Genomic DNA, 20,021 nt, shown 5'->3' with positions numbered 1-20,021 from the left:
GGTGGGCGGATCACAAGGTCAGGAGTTCAAGACCAGTCTGGCCAACATAGTGAAACCCAGTGTCTACTAAAAATACAACAAAATAGCTGGGTGTGGTGGTGTGTGCCTGTAATCCTAGCTACTTGGGAGGCTGAGGCAAGAGAATCGCATCAACCTGGAAGGTGGAGGTTGCAGTGAGCCGAGATCGCGCCACTGCACTCTAGCCCAGGCAGCAGTGCGAGACTCCGTCTCTAAATAAATAAATAAAAATAAAAATAAGCAAAGCCTCCCAATCCCAGCAAATGGGACTACACCTTCACCACATCAATTTGTACTTTTACTTCCTATTCTTGAGGCTAGGTTCTAAATCCTAAAGATATTCAAACTAGTATTATATCTACTTATCTATAGCCAGAGACAGCTTCTATCATGTTGTCCTTAGCAGCCAAGGTTATTAAAACCTTTTTTCTCCAGAAAGATCCCATAGGAAAAAAAGAAAACTCTCTGATTTGGCTCCAATCATACCCCACCCTCCACAAAATCGACTTGATAGGCATAAAGGAAACAAAGATATGAAGGCAGAACATGCAGCTTCCAAACAAGTAAAATCCTATGAGGGAGGCAGGAGGGGAGAGGAAGGATTCAGCCAGTGCCCAGACTGAAATTGAGTAATATCAGTTTCACTCATCTTTACATATCTTCAGGCTGCATGTTCTTGGAATAGTTTAGGAATAAATCTATGGTTTGTGGAGTACTAAAATACCTAGTGGTCTGCTGTATTCCACTGTAGCTTTCTTCAGCAGTTTCCAAGGCAGCCTCCAAGTCACTGAGAGAAGAATTTTGCTGGAACTGCATGCAGGACTTGCAGAGATTCCTCTCCACAGCTATAGAAGGGATTGTTCCAGGCCTGATTGTTCCAGGATTGGGTGCACCAGGTCTGAGTGTTCAGGAATGGCTGTTCTAGGACTGGATGTTCCAGGTCTGGTTGCCCCAGGCTGAACTGCTACAGGTCTGGTTGCTCCACATTGAAAGGTTCCCAGACATGTTCGCCAAGCATCCTTGGGGGCAGGAAGAATAGAGGCTGGGGTAGGTAGGTGCTCAGGCCTTTGGAGTCACACCATTGCTATTCTTTGGGCAGCTGTTTTTCTGCCACCTCTTATATTTTATTCTCTGGTTCTGGAACCAAGTCTTAACCTGTTTGTAGCTAAGATTCAGGATGCTGTAAAGTTCTTGCATCTGCTGGAGGCTGAGGTATTTCTGTCTCTGAAATCTATCACTGAGTACACACAGCTGGGTGGAAGAGAACACAGTTCTGGTCATCTGTTTCTTGACCAGGACTTTGTCTTCCTTTTTTGTGGTGCTCTTCTCTGCAGAAGTGAGTTGTCTGTCTTTGGGACTGGTGAAAGAATTAGGGCTGTCCAGACTCTGTGTGAGGCATCTCAGCAGAAGATATATGCAAGGATGGATAGTTTGTTTTGGGCCCACAAATCACAGACATTGGCAAAGAGTCTTTACAGTTGGATGCTTCAGAGCAAGGCAGGTTTTGGGGACAAGCTGGATGCACACTCATGTTATTATTGAAAAAGGGGAGGAAAAAATTTAAGAGCTGGACTGTAAAAAAGGCTAAGGCTTTAAGACTGTTTTTCTGGAAGATGTCAGAGGAATATGAGCTCCAGAAGTGAAAGTATGAAGAAGCTGGGATGAAGTGAGTTCTCCCACAGTAACAGAAGGCAACCAGCTCAGTTCAGCCCTTTGGCTGCTTTTAAGAGTTTCTCTTCATCTTTGGTTTTCAGCAATTTGATTATGGTATTTTCAGGTGAGATTTTCTTTTTTTCGGAGATAGCATCTCACTCTGTCGCCCAGGCTGGAGTGCAGTGGCGTGATTCTGGCTCACTGCAACCTCCTCCTCCTGGGTTCAAGCGATTCTCCTGCCTCAGCCTCCCGAGTAGCTGGGATTACAGGCACGCACCACCATGCCCAGCTAATTTTGTATTTTTAGTAGAGACGGGGTTTCACCATGTTAGCCAGGCTGATCTCCAACTCCTGACCTCAGGTGGTCTGCCTGCCTCAGCCTCCCAAAGTGCGGGATTACAGGCATGAGCTACCACGCCTGGCCAAGATTTTCTTTGTATTTATCTTATTGGAGTTCATTACGTTTCTTGAATATTTAAATGTATATCTTTCACCAAGTTTGGGCAATTTTTGGCCATCATTTTCTTAATTATTTTTCTGCCCCATTCTCTCTCTCCTATCTTTGTAATTACAAACAGTTTGGTCTTTCAATATTGTCCTACAAATCACTGAGACTCACTTTTTTCTTAGTATATTCGCTCCTTTTTTTTTAAAGATTGGTTAATTTCTATTGATCTATCTTTAAGTTCACTGACTCTTCTTTATCTCCAATCTGCTGATAAGCCCTTCTAGTGAATCTTTAGATATTGTATTTTTCAGTTCTAGAATTTCCATTAGTTCTTTTTATAGAGTTTCTATTTTTCTGCAAGACATCCTATCTGTTTATTCATTACGAACATATTTTTCTTTGCATCCTTAAGCAGAGTTAAAAGACCTGCTTTAAATTCCTTGTCTGCTCATTAAAATCTGGAACAACAAAGATAGTTGTTCTCCATTGTTACTTTTTCTCGTGAGTATGGAACACAGTTTACTGTTTGTCCTCATGTCTAGCAATATTTGAGAATATCTTAGACACTGAAAATGATGTGTTGTAAAGATTCTGGATTCTGTTATGTTATGCTGAAGACTATTCATTTTTTGTCTTAGCAGGCAGATACCTTGGCTGAACCCAAACTCTAAATTATGTTTTTCCTGCATAGGCAGGCAGCAGCTAAATTGCTGATGAGTTATTTTAGCCTTAGCTTGGCTGCCTGAATTTTTCCCCATCTATGTTTAGGTTAGGGGTTAGTCAGAGATTTTGGCAGTTTATATGCAGAGGTTAGGCCTTCCCTTATATGAATTTATCTGTTCTGGAAAATCTCTTCTGTTTTTCATTTTTCTTCTTTTTTGAGATGAAGTCTCACTCTGTCACCCAGGCTGGAGTGCAAGGGCACGATCTTGGCTCACCGCAACCTCTGCCTCCCGGGTTCAAGCGATTCTCCTGTCTCAGCCTCCTGAGTAGCTGGGATTACAGGCATGCACCACCATGCCCGGCTAATTTTTTGTATTTTTAGTAGAGACGGGGTTTCACCATGTTGGCCAGGCTAGTCTTGAACTCCCTACCTCAAGTGATCCACCTGCCTTGGCCTCCCAAAGTGCTGGGATTACAGGTGTGAGCCACTGCACCCAGCCTGAAACATCTCTTCTGACTTACAGCCATTGCCCCAAATGCTGTCCTTTGATTCTTCAAAAAGTAAGAATGCAGATTTCTACTCAGTTTTCATCCTCTTTGAAGAACTGAGTAGGCCCTGTTATAAAAGTGGAAGCTCACCCAGTGCTATCCTCTTCTTACGGTCTTCCAAGGGCTGATTACACTGCAATTTCTGCCTACTTGGTCACTCTTCAATTCCTCCAGATAGTTTTTTTTATATTTTGTTCAGAGTTTATAAATGTTATCTACTGGAGGGCTGATCCAATAGGAGCTACTACACCATTTTCAAAAGCCATTGCTACTTTAAAAGGCTTTCTAGATGGTTGAGTACTGCTGTATCAATCTTGATGATGTGAGAAGTACTTAGGCCATCTCAATCATCTTCATCCTTCTAACTAAGTTAATCTAAGACAATGGTAGCCCTGCACTGACCACTAAGAAAGCACACACCTTGAGCCATCCATCCAACTATTATAACCTGGGACTTGGTATCTAGTGATTTCAAATCTAGTGATTACCACTGGGCTTTCATATTTTCCCCCATGCAGCCAATTCACTCTATTGAACTAATAATCTGACTCGCTGGGTGGAATAGCCACTCAATCTTAAGCTCTATTCTTGCTGGTGATTGGAACCCTCCTACTCTTGGACAGAATTTCAAGTTGCCCACTGCCTACCTGTAGTGGACTCACAAGTATTATCTGACTCTCTATCTACTTGTTTTTAAATCTTGTGCTAACAATAGCTGCCCTTGATTACAGGTAAACTATAATCTTTATGCAGCTCAATGTCCCCTCCTGCTGAACCTCTGTAACCAGCTTCTCTTAGAGCTTTCCTTGTCCAAGTAGATGAGACCAGTACTAAGCTTCTGTCCTTTCTTGCTGAGTTAAATGCCATATCTCATTAATAGATTCCAAAGTTGGAAAAATAAAAGATTTTAGAGAAGTAGTGGTATTTTTAAACATCTTTGCAAAACTGAAAAATAGAAAACAAAATGATCCAAGGATGTTAGATATTAAACTGTATCCAGAATGAATTCTGACACTACAAGAATTCATTGTTTCATTCCTTGAAGGTATTTATTTAGCACCTATTTTGTGCAAGGCATTGTAGGAAGATATAAAGATAAATTTGATAGGATTCTGTATTCTAGAAGCTCATAGAATAACAGGGGTAAATTTGTTCATGAATAATTATGGGATAATAAGGGCTAAGATTCATATGTAAGGGTCCAGTGTTATTCTTAGAACTGTTACCTAAGTGTTTTGGCTGACATTTCTTAATTTTAACTTCAATCTGCTTGAATACATTTTTTTTTTTTTACATGCTCAAGGGCCTTATCATTTTGTGATCTAAGTCAGGACTCTTTAGACTATGTGTCCCTTAACATAATCAAAGGTTTTACAGAGTCCTTTCAAATCTATTTATTTATTTAACTCCTGTAAGAACCTAAGTATTTCCACAAATTTAAAAAATAGGAAACAGAAGTCCAGAGTATTTAAACTTAAAACTTGCCTAAAATCACCCTGTTAGAAAGAAGCAGAGCCTAAGTAATGAATCTAGGTCTTCTGATTTGTATCAGTCCAATGCTTTTGCCAATGTTATACTTGATATACATCAGAGAAAAGAAAGAGATGCATGGAGAAAATCATAAAGAAGGTAAAATGTACCAATTTTGTCAAGAGGTATGAGGAAGCAGGAAAGGTATATGAATTTGGTGATCAGAAGGGCAGTGTTGAGTTAGTTGCAAATCCCTTTCATTTAGTCCAATTTAATCAATATTCAAGTTTTAAATCTAACTCTTCAGTAAATATTCAAATTTATTTATTGTCCTCCATGTAGGACAGACACTTCATGGTCTGATCCCACTTTACTTATCCAATATCATCTCTCCACGTTTTCTACCTCATAGTCAATAATACATACATATTGAGCTATAGTCATATGTTGCTTAACAATGGGAATATGTTCTGCAAAATGTATCATTAGGTGATTTTGTCATAGTGTGAACATCATAGTATACACAAACCTAGATGTTATAACTTATTACACACCTAGGCTATATGGTATAACCTGTTGCTCCTAGACTACAAACCTGTACAGTATATTACTATATTGAATACTCTAGGTAAATATAACACAATGGTAAGTATTCATGTGTCTAAACATATCTAAACATAGAAAAAGTACAGTAAAAATATTCTATGAAAGATAAAAAATAGGCTGGGTGTGATGGCTCATGGGACCACCATTGTATATGTGGTCTGAAGTTAAACAAAATGTCATTATGTGGCATGTGACTGTACATATTCTTTCCCTCCTTGAGAATACTCCAAGGGAATGGAGGGAATACTCCTTGGAAATGGGCTTCCTATCTCTTTTCTCCTCTCCACTTAGCATAGTTGCTATCTATTGAAGGAAGCCATTCTTCACCACAACACCCCAGGATGGCTTAGATGCCCCTCTTACATTTTCCTATGATATACCTAGGCTTACTCCTTTCCTAGCATTTAACACAGGAATACTATATTTTCATTACCCATTTAGCTTGTCTGTTGTCCCCATTAAACTATGAACTTCTTTGAGGGCAGGATAGTCCCTGTCATGGTTGTATTTCCATAACTTAGCACAGTGGCTGTTGCACAAATATTTGTTGAGTGAATAATAAGGATTATAAGGAGTTACAAAGCAACAAAATATTCTCATCTAACCTCAAGAGCAACAATTTTGTTTATAGGTCATAGAAAGTATGTTCTGATCAAAACCCCAAACACAAACCTATTTAAACCTATTTAAACTTTGAACTTCTTTTGCAAGGATATCAAATCTGATCTTACCATTTCCTTTTTTATTTTATTTTTTTTTTTGAGACAGAATCTTGCTCTGTCACCCAAGCTGGAGGGCAGTGGTGTGATTACAGCTTACTGCAGCCTCGACCTCCTAGGCTCAAGCAATCCTCCCTCTCAGCCTCCCAAGTAGCTGGGACCACAGCTGTGAACCAACATGACTGCTAATTTAAATTTTTTTTTTTTTTTTTGTACAGACAGGGTCTCACTATGTTGCTGAGGCTGGTCTCAAACTCCTGGGCTCAACTGATCCTCTGGCCTTGGTCTCCCAGAGTGCTGGGATTATAGATGTGAGCCATTGTGTTTGGCTGACCTTACCATTTCCTATGAGTAATTCTGCTTAAGTATAGATGTACTCACAACTATACTTCCACAGATAGAGCTCTAGAAGAACTGCATGAAATCTGAGAAATTTCTGTAATCACAAATAATTGTTTGAAATTTTAAATATTTCTAGCTTAGATCAAGCAAAGCAAGTTCTTTAGATAACCATACTTCTAAATTCTTAGTCAGTAGTATTGAGAATTTTGCTGATCTTCACTGTGGATTACACAAGTGAGTAAAATCATAGAATTTTCAAGCCAGCACCGATCAGGAAGAACTTAATGAAATATTTGTAATGGTAAGAAATAGTATGGACCTCAGGGTTTGAAGGGCCCAATGAGATAACCGGTTCATCCATCTAGTGTCTTTTGTACACACATTTAGTTCTTTTGGAGTATTTTTTGAAGTTATTTCAAATTGGTTAGCTGGGCTTTGATGACTATAGAAAAGGGACCATGGGTTTATAGAAATGGACTAAGTATATAATCCATAAGTTAGAAATGCCTATTCACATACTCTTGGCATTACTGTCAACTCACCTTTATTCAGGGCTTTCATAAAGATATACTGTATAGATGATGCTTACAAATGCTCTTAGTACCTACCACATTGTAAAAACATTTTTAAAAATTATACCTGCTTTTGGACAACAGCAATGCACTGAATTTAACTTGTACATAGAGAATGGATTCATAAAGAAGTTTATACTTTTTTTATAAAATTGTGTTTAACATTTATCATTATTAAATTTGCTCAATTTCTATGACATTTAGTGGAATTTAAAGTCATTTACTTGGCCTTGCAGAGGTAGTATTAAGAGCTCCATAGATTAGAGAACGAGCTAACTCATTTTTCTCAAATACCATCTCCATTCATACTCCAAATGATGGCATTATACCATAAATGTAAAGGAGTACAGCGTAAGTATGTAGGGATATACAAAAACATTTTGGGACTGAGTTGGACATGATACCATTGATATCACTTAAATGCAATCCTGTCACTTGCTAAGGAAGAAAAAATTAGGCATTCCTTTGAAGAGGTAATTTAGCCAATGCGTAATTCTTCATTTTTTGGATTAGTTCAGGTTGGAATAAATGAAAGATTTTGTTTTATAGGAAACCACATTTCTAAATGACCAGGGGAGAAAAATAACTGTCACATATCCATACTTCATTATTAACTAATCTATCCGTTTAATGTCTCACTTATTTTTTCTATTAATAGTATTAAAAATGCTTATCACTTGTTAATTCTGACAATGAGATGACAACTTATGCAATTTCTCTCATAAAGTTTCATTTTTCACCTCCATTCAAGTGGTTTATCTTCTGGCATCAGCAAAGACAAAAGAACCAACCTGGATTTGTATAGCGTTATATGTGAATGTGTGTGTATATTACATATCCAACCTTAAAAATGTCATTTAAAGTTCCACAGATTTATTATCTAAAGGGATATTTAATTAAGTTTAAAAGGGAGCATATGTTAGCTGAATCAACTTCAGGAGCTATTCCTTTGTATAAAGGGCTTTCACATGCCTTTCTCCTCAGTTCTGAAAGCACAAGGTTCCTCATTCCCTTCACCATGAATAAGGCCGATATTTGACAGCTTCACAAGGCTGACAGGGTTACCCAACAGCCCACCCTCCCTATTCTCAATCCAATTAGACCTCTAATCCTCCAGATGAAAGGCCCAACTGCTCACGTTCCTCATGACAACGACAGCTATTGATTATTTGTCACTGCAGCTAACACCTTCCCTGTCGAGGCTGCTCTGACAGAAGCAAACCTACCAAATTAGACAGCACTTTATCTGCCCTGGAGGCCAAATGGCACAACAAGTAAAGGCTAATAAATGGTATAAAAATGAACAAATCATAACATTATGACAGGCTGATCGTTGCCAGCAGCCTCCCAGCTCAAGCTTGATGTTCTGTTAGTCTGGCTCCTTCTCTTTCCCCTCTGCTCTAGCTCCAACTTTGACTGAATTAAAGGCCAGAACAATTAAGGCATTTGACCAGCAAAGATAAGCCAATTGAAGTATCACCAAGGGACAAAAATGTCAATAACTGACTGCCATTTGTCAATACAAACATTCTGGAGATGCAAATGCTCCGGCCTCTGCTCTCCACTAGGCTGCACTGACTCACTTTCCAGCAAGAATCAGCTCAAATGGACAGTCTGTGGCTATTTAACCAGAAGAAAAAAAAAATAAAGAAAAGAGAAAGAAATATCTAGTCCCAAGAGAGGAAATATTCTATGAAGTACAAGCAGGAGTCGCTGGGGTGGGGAGGAAGGATTGTATGAGAAAAAGAAAGATAGCAAAACAGGATTATTCTTCCTTTAAAAATATTCTAATATTAGACAACTGGAATCTCATAGTATGTTTTTTGCCCACAATATATGCATCATATAAGAAATCCTGGATCACCTGGGAGAATTATTAAAGCTATAACTTTAGAAGTACACTCATTCATTCAACAAATATTTTTTGAGCACCAACTACTAGTTCTAGGCAATGGGGATAAATTAGCGAATAAACAGACCAAAAATAAATCCCCAACTTCAGGGAGTTTATATTATAGTGGGGCAAAAGACAATAAGCAAGATAAATAAGTAAAATATATAGTATTTTAGATAGTGTTAAGTGCTAAGAAAAGACATAAAGCAGAGTAGGGAGAATACAATGTGTGAGGTGAAGCGGGTATTAGATAGGATTGCCAGAAAAGGGTTCACTGAGACAGTGACTTGAATAAGAAACTAATGAAAGCAAGGGAGTTCAACACAGAGATTCCTACTGGAACAGCATTCCTAGGAGAGGGAAGAACAAATGCAAAAACCTGTGGTGAGAGCTTGACTCACCTACTAGAGGAACAGCACTGAGGTCAGAGTGGTGTATGTGGAGGAAATATGTGGAAGATTAGAAATAAGGTCATACAAACAACAGAATTCAGAACATGAAATAAAAGCCTTGATAGAGCACAGGAAATACTTAGTCTTTTACTCTGAGATGGAAAATCTTTTTCTTTTTTTTTTGAGATAGAGTCTCCCTCTGCCACCCAGGCTGGAGTGCAGTGATCTTGGCTCACTGCAAACTCCAACTCCCAGGTTCAAGTGATTCTTGTACCCCAGCCTCTGGTGTAGCTGGGACTACAGGCACACACCACCATATCTGGGTAAATTTTGTATTTTTAGTAGAGATGGGGTTTTGCCATGTTGGCCAGGCTGGTCTTAAACTCCTAACCTCAAGTGATCTGCCTGCCTTGGTTTCCCAAAGTGCTGGTGTAAGCCACTGCGCTCAACTGGAAAATCCTTTAAAGGGTCTGGAGCAGAGGACTGACATGCTTTGACTTAAGTTTTAAAGGATCATTCTGGTTGATATGTTGGGCATAGACTGCAGGGGGCAAGAGCAGAAACCGGGAGACCAGTTAGGACACTATTATAATTATCCAAGCAAGGTTACTACAATAATCTAACCCAACATGATGGTGGCTAGGACCAAAGTGGTGGTAAAGGGAATGTTGAGAAAAGTGGTTGCATTCTGGATAAATCTAGGTTTGTAGATAAATCAACAAATCAAATTTGTTAATAGACACCAGTATCATACAGGTGAACAGGACTTTGTATAAAAATATTAATAGGTGCTCAGTGTGTGTTAGTTGAATTGAATTCTCTACCTGGCAGTTCTGCTAAAAATGCTACGCCTTGCAGCAAGGGATCTGTGGCTTCTTTTTTTTCTTAGACAAGGTCTCATTCTGTTGCCCAGGCTAGAGTACAGCGGTGGGAGCACGGCTCCCAGCAGCCCTGACCTCCCAGGCTCAAGTGGTCCTTCCACCTCAGCTTCTTGAGTAGCTGGGACTACAGGCATGTACCACCATGCCTGGCTAGTTTTTGTTTTGTTTTGTTGTTGTTTGTAGAGATGGGGTCTTGCTATGTTGCCAGGGCTGGTCTTGAACTCCTGGGCTCAACCCCTCATCCTGCCTAGGCTTCCCTAAGGAGCTCTGGCTAAACACAAATTTTCTAAAGATGACTTTAAGCACAGACTTTAGAGTCAAACAGATACATATTTGAACCCTGGTTCTGCCATTTAATGACAAATTACTCAAGCTCTTGCGTCTCAGGTTTTTCATTTAGACAATGTGATATTCTATCATTCTTGACTGGGTGAGCAAAAGGAGTAGAGATGTAAGAAGAGGTTAAGTTTAAAACCTTTTAGCCCAGAATTAGAATAGGAAGTGATGAAATATTTTTATTGCTTAAAAAAATCCGCAAGCTCTGTCCACTATAAAAGCCTAGAAACAATCACCAACCTGGTAGCAGTGAGCACCCTAGATCCTAGATTGTGTTCTCCAAATACTTTTTCCTACTAAAAGTAAAGCTATTGGAGAAATAGCTGATTCCAAGTCTAAAACAAAAATATAGAAATGAATCTGGAATATTTGGACATAGCAGATAGCAAGTAAGCTATCAAATACTAGGCTCATGACAAATGGATCAAGAAGTCTACTTGACAGGCCTCCCACAGGCCAAAAATAGAGTAATTTGAATACTAATTAAGGATAATAACTTCAATGGATTGATATAGTAAATATGTTAAAATGATACTAAAAAAATCTAGGCCTTGTTCATAATGATGTTAAAAATGAAAAAAAAATTAATTGATTATCCTAGGAGGATGCCAGGAAACCAATTCATTATTTTGAAAATTGGTAAATAAAGAGGGAGAATCAAGCATTCATCCTTCCTTTCCTATATGAACTGTACCACTGAGTAATCTAATAGTAGATACGGGGAAGTTTCTCTTTAATGAATTATTCCAGCTAATAACTGTAGGATAGATGGTAGAATTAAAGTATCAGCATTTTGCAACTCCTAATGAACAACGGGCTCTAGGCACTGAGCATCACTAATTGTTAACATCATAAAAATAGACACAGTGAAACATTATGTCCCTCCTAAGAATGAATGTACCATAATAATAAAACAGTTTGCCAAAAATTGAACTGTAATTCTAACAAAAAAATGATAAATGCTTGAGGTGATAAATACCCCACTTACCCTGATATGACTATGACACATTGTATGCCTGTATCAAAACATTACATGTACCCCATAAATACATATACCTACTAAATACCCATAAAAATGAGAAATTTAAAAAAGAAAAAAAAAATTGAACAATAATCAGATCAAGTCTTTAGACCCAACAGCTAATTTACAGGAAATACATAGGACTGAGGAATAGGTTTATCACACCTGAAGGGAGAATCATCTTACTGAGGCAATCAGTCTAGACTAAGACATCAAGTTAGGGCAGGGGTTAAGCCACAATAGCCAAAAAGTTGTAAAAAAAAAAAAAAAAAAGAAAAAGCCAAAAGAAACAAAGAGAGATGGAGGGTGAATCTATAGATTAAAAAAGACTTGACATATCAGCCAATCACAATATATAGCTCTTATTTGGAATCCAATTCAAACATGTGTAAATAAACAAAAACATTTATGACATTTATGAGACAATGGTAATTTGAACATCAATGGGCCATTTTATGATACTATGATATTAAGTGATTCTTGTTACATTTTTTGAAAACTATTATCATGATTATATTTTAAAAGGTCATTTCCTCTTAGAAATACATATTGATATAATGATATCACTGCAATATCTGAGATTTGCTTTAACATGGGAAGGGGAGAAGTTAATGAAGGAATACAGGAAATAAGATTAGCATGACCTGGTAATTACTGAAGCTGAGTGATGATACATGGAAGGTCATTTTACTATTCTATTTTTGAATATGTTTGAAGTTGTCCTTAAGAAAACATTTTTAAAAATGAGGCTTAAAAAAAAACTTAGTGTCAAAGTCATTGACTCTTCCTTTCACATCTATAATTTGCAGAAAATTCAAGATATATTTAATATTGGCTACAACACGGTGACTAGAGTTAATAACAATGTATTATATGCTTGAAAATTGCTGAGAGAGTAGATTTTAAGTGTTGACACCATGTATAAATATGAGGTAGTTATATATAATTAACATATGTACTACCTCATAATTAATTTAGTCAATCCAGAATGTATACACATTTCAAAACATCTTGTTGTACATATAAATACATACAATTTTTGTCAATTAAAATAAATAAATTAGAAAAAAATAAAATTGGACTTCTAACCACCTCTGCCACTACCATTCTGGTCCAAGCCAACATCAACTCTCAGCCTCCTAATTAGTCTCTCTTCTGCTTTCATCCTTTGACAGTCTATCCTCAACACAGCAGTTAGAATGAACCTTTCAAAATATAAGCTAGATCATATTTTCTGTGCTCAAACACTTCAATAACCGTACCCTCTTGTTCAGCGTAAAAGTAGAATCATTAAATAGCATACAGGCCTTCTGTGATCTCTGAACTCATCCTTACTTGACTAGAGCCACAGTGGCCTCCTTGCTAACTGTTCCTTGTAAATACAAAGCATGTGCCCGTTTCTGGACCTTGCACTTGGCATATTCTCTCCCAGAAAGGTTTGTTCCTTCATAATCTTTAAGTATTTGCTTAAATATTACTTTCTTAAGTGAGGTCTACCCTGATCACCCTATTTATATTTGCAAATCCCTACACTCCCTATCACCCTCACCTGTCTTATTTTTTTTCCATAGCATGTATCTTCATCTGACAAAATATATACTTTAAAAATGTATTCGCTTGTTTATTGGTTTGTTTCCCACCAACAAAATGTAAGATCCTTGAAGTCAGGGATTTTTGTTTTGTTTTGTTCACTGCTATATCCCACATATATAGAGCAGTACCTTATGATTAGTAGGTGCTCAATAAATATCTGTTATTAAATGAATTGTTTCAATTTTCAGATCATTGCTTTTTAAATTCTGAATTCAGAGACTAGATGATTGCTTTTTATCACTACACTTCTCAATTAAGTTTGTGGGGTAACAACATGTGAGGTGGTGCTCGCGTTTGTTACTGGAACAGCTAAGTGATTTGACTGTTTCCTCATTTGGGAGCATTTGGGAGGAAATATCCATATTTGCTAAAAAAAAAAAAAAAAAAAAAATAGAAAGAACATCAAGGTAGGGTAAAAGTTAGGGTCACCCCAGTGGCAAGAAAGAGTCTGTAGAGCTGGTTTTCTTGTAGCCTAGAGCTAAAGGGCAATGCCACTAGATGGAATTCCATGAAGGTGACCTACAGCCTATGGCCATTGCTTTTGATAGTAGTTAGGTTCACAAGGCTCTGTAAGTGTCCAACAGACATTGTGGCTGACACCATGGATTGCCTGGATAATATACATGCCCATCCTCTTCTAGGCTTCTAGGCCAACAGAACCCTGATATTGGTTGGTCTCCTTTTAAGTAGATATGTCCTTCAGAGAAGGCTGGGTCCTTGCCAAACTCAGAAGGTGACTTTTTTTTTTTTTGAGATGGAGTCTTGCTCTGTCACCCAGGCTGGAGTGCAGTGGCATGATCTCGGCTCACTGCAACCTCTGCCTCCCAGGTTCAAGTAATTCTCTGCCTCAGCCTCCTGAGTAGCTGGGATTACTGGTGCCTGCCAAGGTGACTTTGAATGACATAGCAATCAGGAAGTTTTCATTTTCCTTGCCAAGGGATAGGATTAGGCCTGGGAATCAAAGGAATGGAAAGAGCATCTGCCACAGGGCTTCTGAGAAGATTTTCCACGTTCAAAAGATATATACGGGTATTTCATTTTTCTGCTTCTAGATATTGTGGTCTATATGCAATGCCTGAAATTTAGGCAGCCACCTTGAAATTAACTCCAAGGAAAGCTAGCTTGAGAGTATAAGCCAACATCCTGATTACAGCAGAGAATAAAGATTTAAAAACCCAAGTCCTTGCTAATATCATTGAGCCACTGAGTTAATCAACCCTGGATATTACCTCTTGTTATGTAAGACTGCTTGATGTGTAAAATAATAGATGTGCTTGTCATCTAAGCCACTTTTATGTTATTCGTATTAACAGAAAATGTGTATTAATGATACAAATTTCCATGATGGACCCAAATGACTATAGAGCCACCCAAGCAAATATGAAATATTTCAGCAAAGGAAATCAGTTAGAGCATAGACTGCATTTCTGAACTCTAGTTGATTGTGCTACCAGCCTGATACTTATTATTATACCATTTAGTCTATTATTTCCGGCTCCTTTTTTTTTTTTCCTACGTTCTTTATTTATTTTTTTAAATTTTTATTTTTTTAATTAAGTTTTAGGGTACATGTGCACATTGTGCAGGTTAGTTACATATGTATACATGTGCCATGCTGGTGCGCTGCACCCACTAACTCGTCATCTAGCATTAGGTATATCTCCCGATGCTATCCCTCCCCCCTCCCCCCACCCCACAACAGTCCCCAGAGTGTGATATTCCCCTTCCTGTGTCCATGTGATCGCACTGTTCAATTCCCACCTATGAGTAAGAATACGTGGTGTTTGGTTTTTTGTTCTCGCGATAGTTTACTGAGAATGATGATTTCCAATTTCATCCATGTCCCTACAAAGAACATGAACTCATCATTTTTTATGGTTTTGTGGCCTACATGGTGCTTCATGTCAGTTCCCAGCCTTTTCTTCCAGGCTCTATCTTCTGTGTGAGATGCTCCTTGCAGGAAGTCTAACTGTTTATTACTCTGGAGGTTTTAGTTTGAAGTTTTTTTAGTTGACAAACAATGAATGGGATTGATAATTATCTTCTGGGGTCCTTGTGACCTTCCAATTTTCCCAGTTGAAGTTCTCTATCTGTAGGGTATGCTCTCCTTCCTTCAGTTTTGGGGCTTACCTTGACTCTAATCAAGGCAAGATTTAAGTCTAACTCATTAGTGAGATTAGCAAGAGTTAAATCAACCTAAGCGAAGCCTGACCAGATAATGTAATTCAGTTTTCTGTCTTGCTCCTGCAATCCAATCCTAACCTTCTGCCCCAAAGTCTAGAAAATTGATGTTCATCCACCCACCCATCCATCCATCCATCCATCCATCCATCTGGCCAGCCACTCAACAGCATTATGGTCTTAGTCACTGGGGCTCCAATTATGTTCTTTGTAAACTTCAAAACTTTCCTAACACCCAAATTTCCTCAATTTCCTACCTTTTGTGAGTTCTCCTAAGGAATGAATTATAAAACCCACTTCTGGCAGACTAACAAAATTAAAGTAGATCATATTCAAATTCTTTTGGAGCACAACACTCAATTTATGAGTTTTTTTTTTTTTTTTGAGATGGAAGTCTTGCTCTGTCGTCCAGGCTGGGCTGGAGTGCAGTGGTGCGATCTCGTCTCCTGAGTTTAAGCGATTATCTTGCCTCAGTCTCCCAAATAGCTGGGATTACAGGTGCCCACCACCACACCCAGCTAATTTTTGTATTTTTGGTACAGATAGAGTTTCACCATGTTGGCCAGACTGGTCTGAAACTCCTTATTGCAGGTGATCCGCCCAACTCGGCCTCCCAAAGTGCTGGGATTACAGGCGTGAGCCACCATGCCCAGCCAATTTATGAAATTTTTGTCATAAGAAGACAACTGCCTAGACTAAATGGTAGTAAAGGGAATGGGAAGAAAACAATAAATGTGGGATGATTGACAAACAAGATCAACAGAGTTTTTTTTTTTTTTTTTTTTTTTTGAGACAGAGTCTCACTCTGTCACCCAGGCTGGAGTGTAGTGGTGCGATCTCAGCTCACTGCAACCTCTGCCTCCTGGGTTCAAGTGATTCTCCTGCCTCAGCCTCCTGAGTAGCTGGGATTACAGGTGCCCACCACCATGCCCGGCTAATTTTGATCAGCCTTTGATGTGTCTTGGGACTGAGGAAGACAGAAGGCGTCAAAGATTAGGGTAATATTTTGAGCCCAAATTACCGAGGAATAATACTTTTCTTCATAACAATGGGGAAATTAACAAAGGAAGCTATGTTTTAGGTTACAGTGGGATATTTAAATGTAAATTATGGAGGGAGATAACTAACTGAACTAAATTTAGGAAAGAGAACACAACTATAAATTCAGACTTGCAAGTCAGCGTTATGGAAGTGAAGTAGAACAACTGAGTTCTGAGGAGAATGTATAAATGCAGGAAGGGACTCTATTGACTAATAAATGTGTTTCATAATCTGCACATAAATGATGAGACTAAAAAGGTAATCTGCTGTGCTGTTTGGGAAGACAGTCAATTAGACATCCAGGATTTCTTGTTATTATATATCACTCTGTATTCAAAATATAGATGCATTCCATTTGAACCCTGAGGGCTACCTCATAGGGTTGTACGAGGTGTACAAATGGTGCAATGCATAACCTGTGTAGTTATCTAGCAGTCCTGTCTCAGTGGCTGACTGTGCTAAATGGTGAGCTCTTTAAAACCAATGAAGAATGTCTTCCTCACCACAAGAATCCTCCATGCATAGAGAGTGGAACAGAATATGCCCTCAGAATATGATTGCTGAATGAGCTCCCAGAAGGGCATTGTTTCAAGGTTCTCTTGATAGTCTTCATTTGGAAGTAGAAAGGCTTCATAAGATACATCAGAGCAAAGCCTGATGCTGCTCTGTTCATAATTTTACAGCAATCATTTGTACTTCCAGAGGCTACCCTGGTTAGAAATCATGAAGTGGATTCCTCCCACAATACTGAGGACACATAGTTTGGGGAGATGGTCCAGGGCAGCATTTTCATTACAGTCAAGTGTGATGACAACTTCCTAGAACATCCATTCTGACAACAGCAGAATCATCAGAGTCGATTCATTAGAAGGGGATTTTGATGAATAAACCTTTAGCTACACTTTCTGAGAAGTCTCCAGAGTTATGAGGCAAAAAAATTAATTCCAACTACTCAAGCAGAGACACCTGGTAATTTCATAGTTATTAGTATAACTCAGATATAACATTTTAATAGGAGGCATCCTCAGTGATGAAGATATTTTAAATTAGTAGAAGAGAGGTGCTACGAACACCAGAGAAAACTGCCTTCTATTATAGTTTAGTCTGTATTTTTTATGTATTTGTGTTAGTGTGTTCTAGCAAATAGGAGGTAATTGGTTATGGAATTCCTATCTATAATAAAGGAATGTTCCAGGAATAGCTTTGTGTCTACCTGGTGTTATTAGTCCAAAGATTAAAAATGCTGGATATAATTTTCTCTGAAAAAAGTAAAAAACCTATTAACATAAAAAGATGTAGCTAGTAGAGCCACTCAGGGCCATTGACTATCTGTATGTCATTTACTTGGTTATCTCTGCAGAATATACTATTTATCTCCAAGCCTTTGAAAATTAATTCTGATTTTTCAATATCCAGTTCAAATTCTCTCTCCTTCATGAAACCTTCCCTAAAACTTCTCATTGAATATTCCCTTCCTCTATCTTTCCATACCATTTTGTTTGTATTCTTCTCTAGCACATATGCATTCTACCTTATACTTGAATTTTCTGTAGATTGTCTTAGTCCATTTGTATTTTTATAAAGGAACACCTGAGGCTGGGCAATTTATTTAAAAAACAGGTTTATTTGGCTTATGGTTCTGCAGGCTCTACTAAATGCATGGTGCCAGTATCTGCTTCTAATAAGGACCTCAGGAAGCTTCTAATCATGGGGGATGGTGAAGGAGCAGCAGCTATGGCACATGGTGAGACAGCAGGCAAGAGAGAGAGAGAGAGACAGAACGGGGAAGGATGCCAGGCTCTTCTAAACAACCAGCTATCACATGAACTAACAGAGCGAGAATTCACTCATTACCTCTGGCACCAAGCCATTCATGAGAGATCTGCCCCCATGACCCAAACACCTCCCATTAGGCCCCTCTTCCAACCACTGGGGATCAAATTTCAACGCGAGATTTGGAGGGGACAAATATTCAAACTATAGCATAAATACAGCTCATCTACTCCATCAGAGTTAACTTTGCTCATCTTTGTATTCCCCATAGTATTTAGTCCGGAGCATGGACTAGATGATAATTATAATAGTTAATATTCACTGGGCACTATTTTGGTGCCAGGAACTGAGCTAAGTAAGAAGTTTGTGGGCACCAGTTCATTTCATTCTCATAGGAATGTGGTAATATAGGTATCATTATTATTCTCATTTTCAGATGAGGAAACTCAGAATTAAAGAGATAAATGTCACAGAGCTAATAAATAAATGAGCAGGGACTAGAATCAATATAGGTCCCACTCCAAGAACAATTCTCTACTCTTTATTCAATATACTTAGAGAATTGAAGTGTAATAAGAACTCTGCTGTCATTGAAAGTTATAAATGAAAATATAAAGATTTTTTTCTGGAGTGCTAAAGCTTTTTGCATTACCAATCAAAATCAATATTTTAAGAATGGAATGCAATATTTATGGTACAGAAAAGAGATAATAGGATTCCCCTCATCAGCTAAAATATATCCTATGAGGTCTTCACTAAATATGAGAATATAAACAAGATAGATCTACTAAGAGGAAAGAAAAACTATCATTCTTTACAAATAGGAAACTTCCCAAATAAAAGCAATACAGATGGCAGAATAATAAAAACTGGAATGAAAAATTGGATATGCTATGCCCTTATTGAGTGACAAATGTTCTGTGATATATACCACGTTAAGAAATACTAAGAGATATGAAAATAAATTTAACAAATGGGTGGTGAGGACAAGTAAGCTTCTTCTGCATTAGAAACATTTAAAAGGAGACTGTAAAAGTGTCAGAAAAGGTAGCATTTTTGTTGTAGGAGATAATGAAAAATGATTTGGGAAATGAAGGAAAACAGGATTTAGTCTCCTCTTTGAAGTCAAAGATCTGAAACTCAGTTAAATTTCAAAGAAAATAAAACATGTAAGGAACTGCAGGAATTGCAAGGAATTGTCACCATTGAAGGGTGGCAGAAGTCTGGCTCAAAATAAAATTTAGAATTTTTAAAAAGTCTGTTTTTGAACTTTCTTCAGACTAAAATAATGCATGCCTCTTGTGAAAATGTTTTCCTATAATTTAAACCATGAGTTTTCTCATAATACCACCATAAGACATTTCTGCTATTTCTTGGCCGGGCACGGTGGCTCACACTGTAATCCCAGCACTTTGGGAGGCCGAGGCGGGCGGCTCATGAGGCCAGGAGATCGAGACCATCCTGGCTAACACGGTGAAACCCCGTCCCTACTAAAAATACAAAAAAAATTAGCCAGGCGTGGTGGCAGGCGCCTGTAGTCCCCGCTACTTGGGAGGCTGAGGCAGGAGAATGGCGTGAACCCAGGAGGCGGAGCTTGCAGTGAGCCGAGATTGTGCCACTGCACTCCAGCCTGGGCAACAGTGTGAGACTCTGTCTCAAAAAAAAAAAAGAAAAAAAAGAAATTTCTACTATTTCTTTAAATTTTTGCAATCTATATGATACATATGTATAACTGTGGTTATTTTAAAAAGTATTTATTTATAAAAACAGGTTTCTACTATACATATTCTTCTGCAGCTAGCTTTTTTTTCAGTTAACAGTATACCCTGGAGATCTTTCCATGATAGTACATATAGATTAATTTTTTAA

General features: G+C 38.2%; 1 protein-coding gene and 1 pseudogene across 15 annotated transcripts in view; both read right to left on the bottom strand.

The window, feature by feature from the left end:
- The window catches only part of INVS (inversin), a 239,845-nt gene that overhangs the window by 162,081 nt on the left and 57,743 nt on the right, over positions 1 to 20,021 (bottom strand). The gene's annotated exons all lie outside the window — the stretch shown is intronic.
- On the bottom strand, positions 216 to 19,984 carry LOC129524464 (homeobox protein NANOG-like; annotated as a pseudogene).

The sequence above is a fragment of the Gorilla gorilla genome, chromosome 13, assembly GCF_029281585.2.
Source record: "Gorilla gorilla gorilla isolate KB3781 chromosome 13, NHGRI_mGorGor1-v2.1_pri, whole genome shotgun sequence".
NCBI classification, from domain to species: domain Eukaryota; kingdom Metazoa; phylum Chordata; class Mammalia; order Primates; family Hominidae; genus Gorilla; species Gorilla gorilla.
The sequence above is the reverse complement of the archived record's forward strand: the minus strand, read 5'-3'. Positions and strand labels throughout refer to the sequence as shown.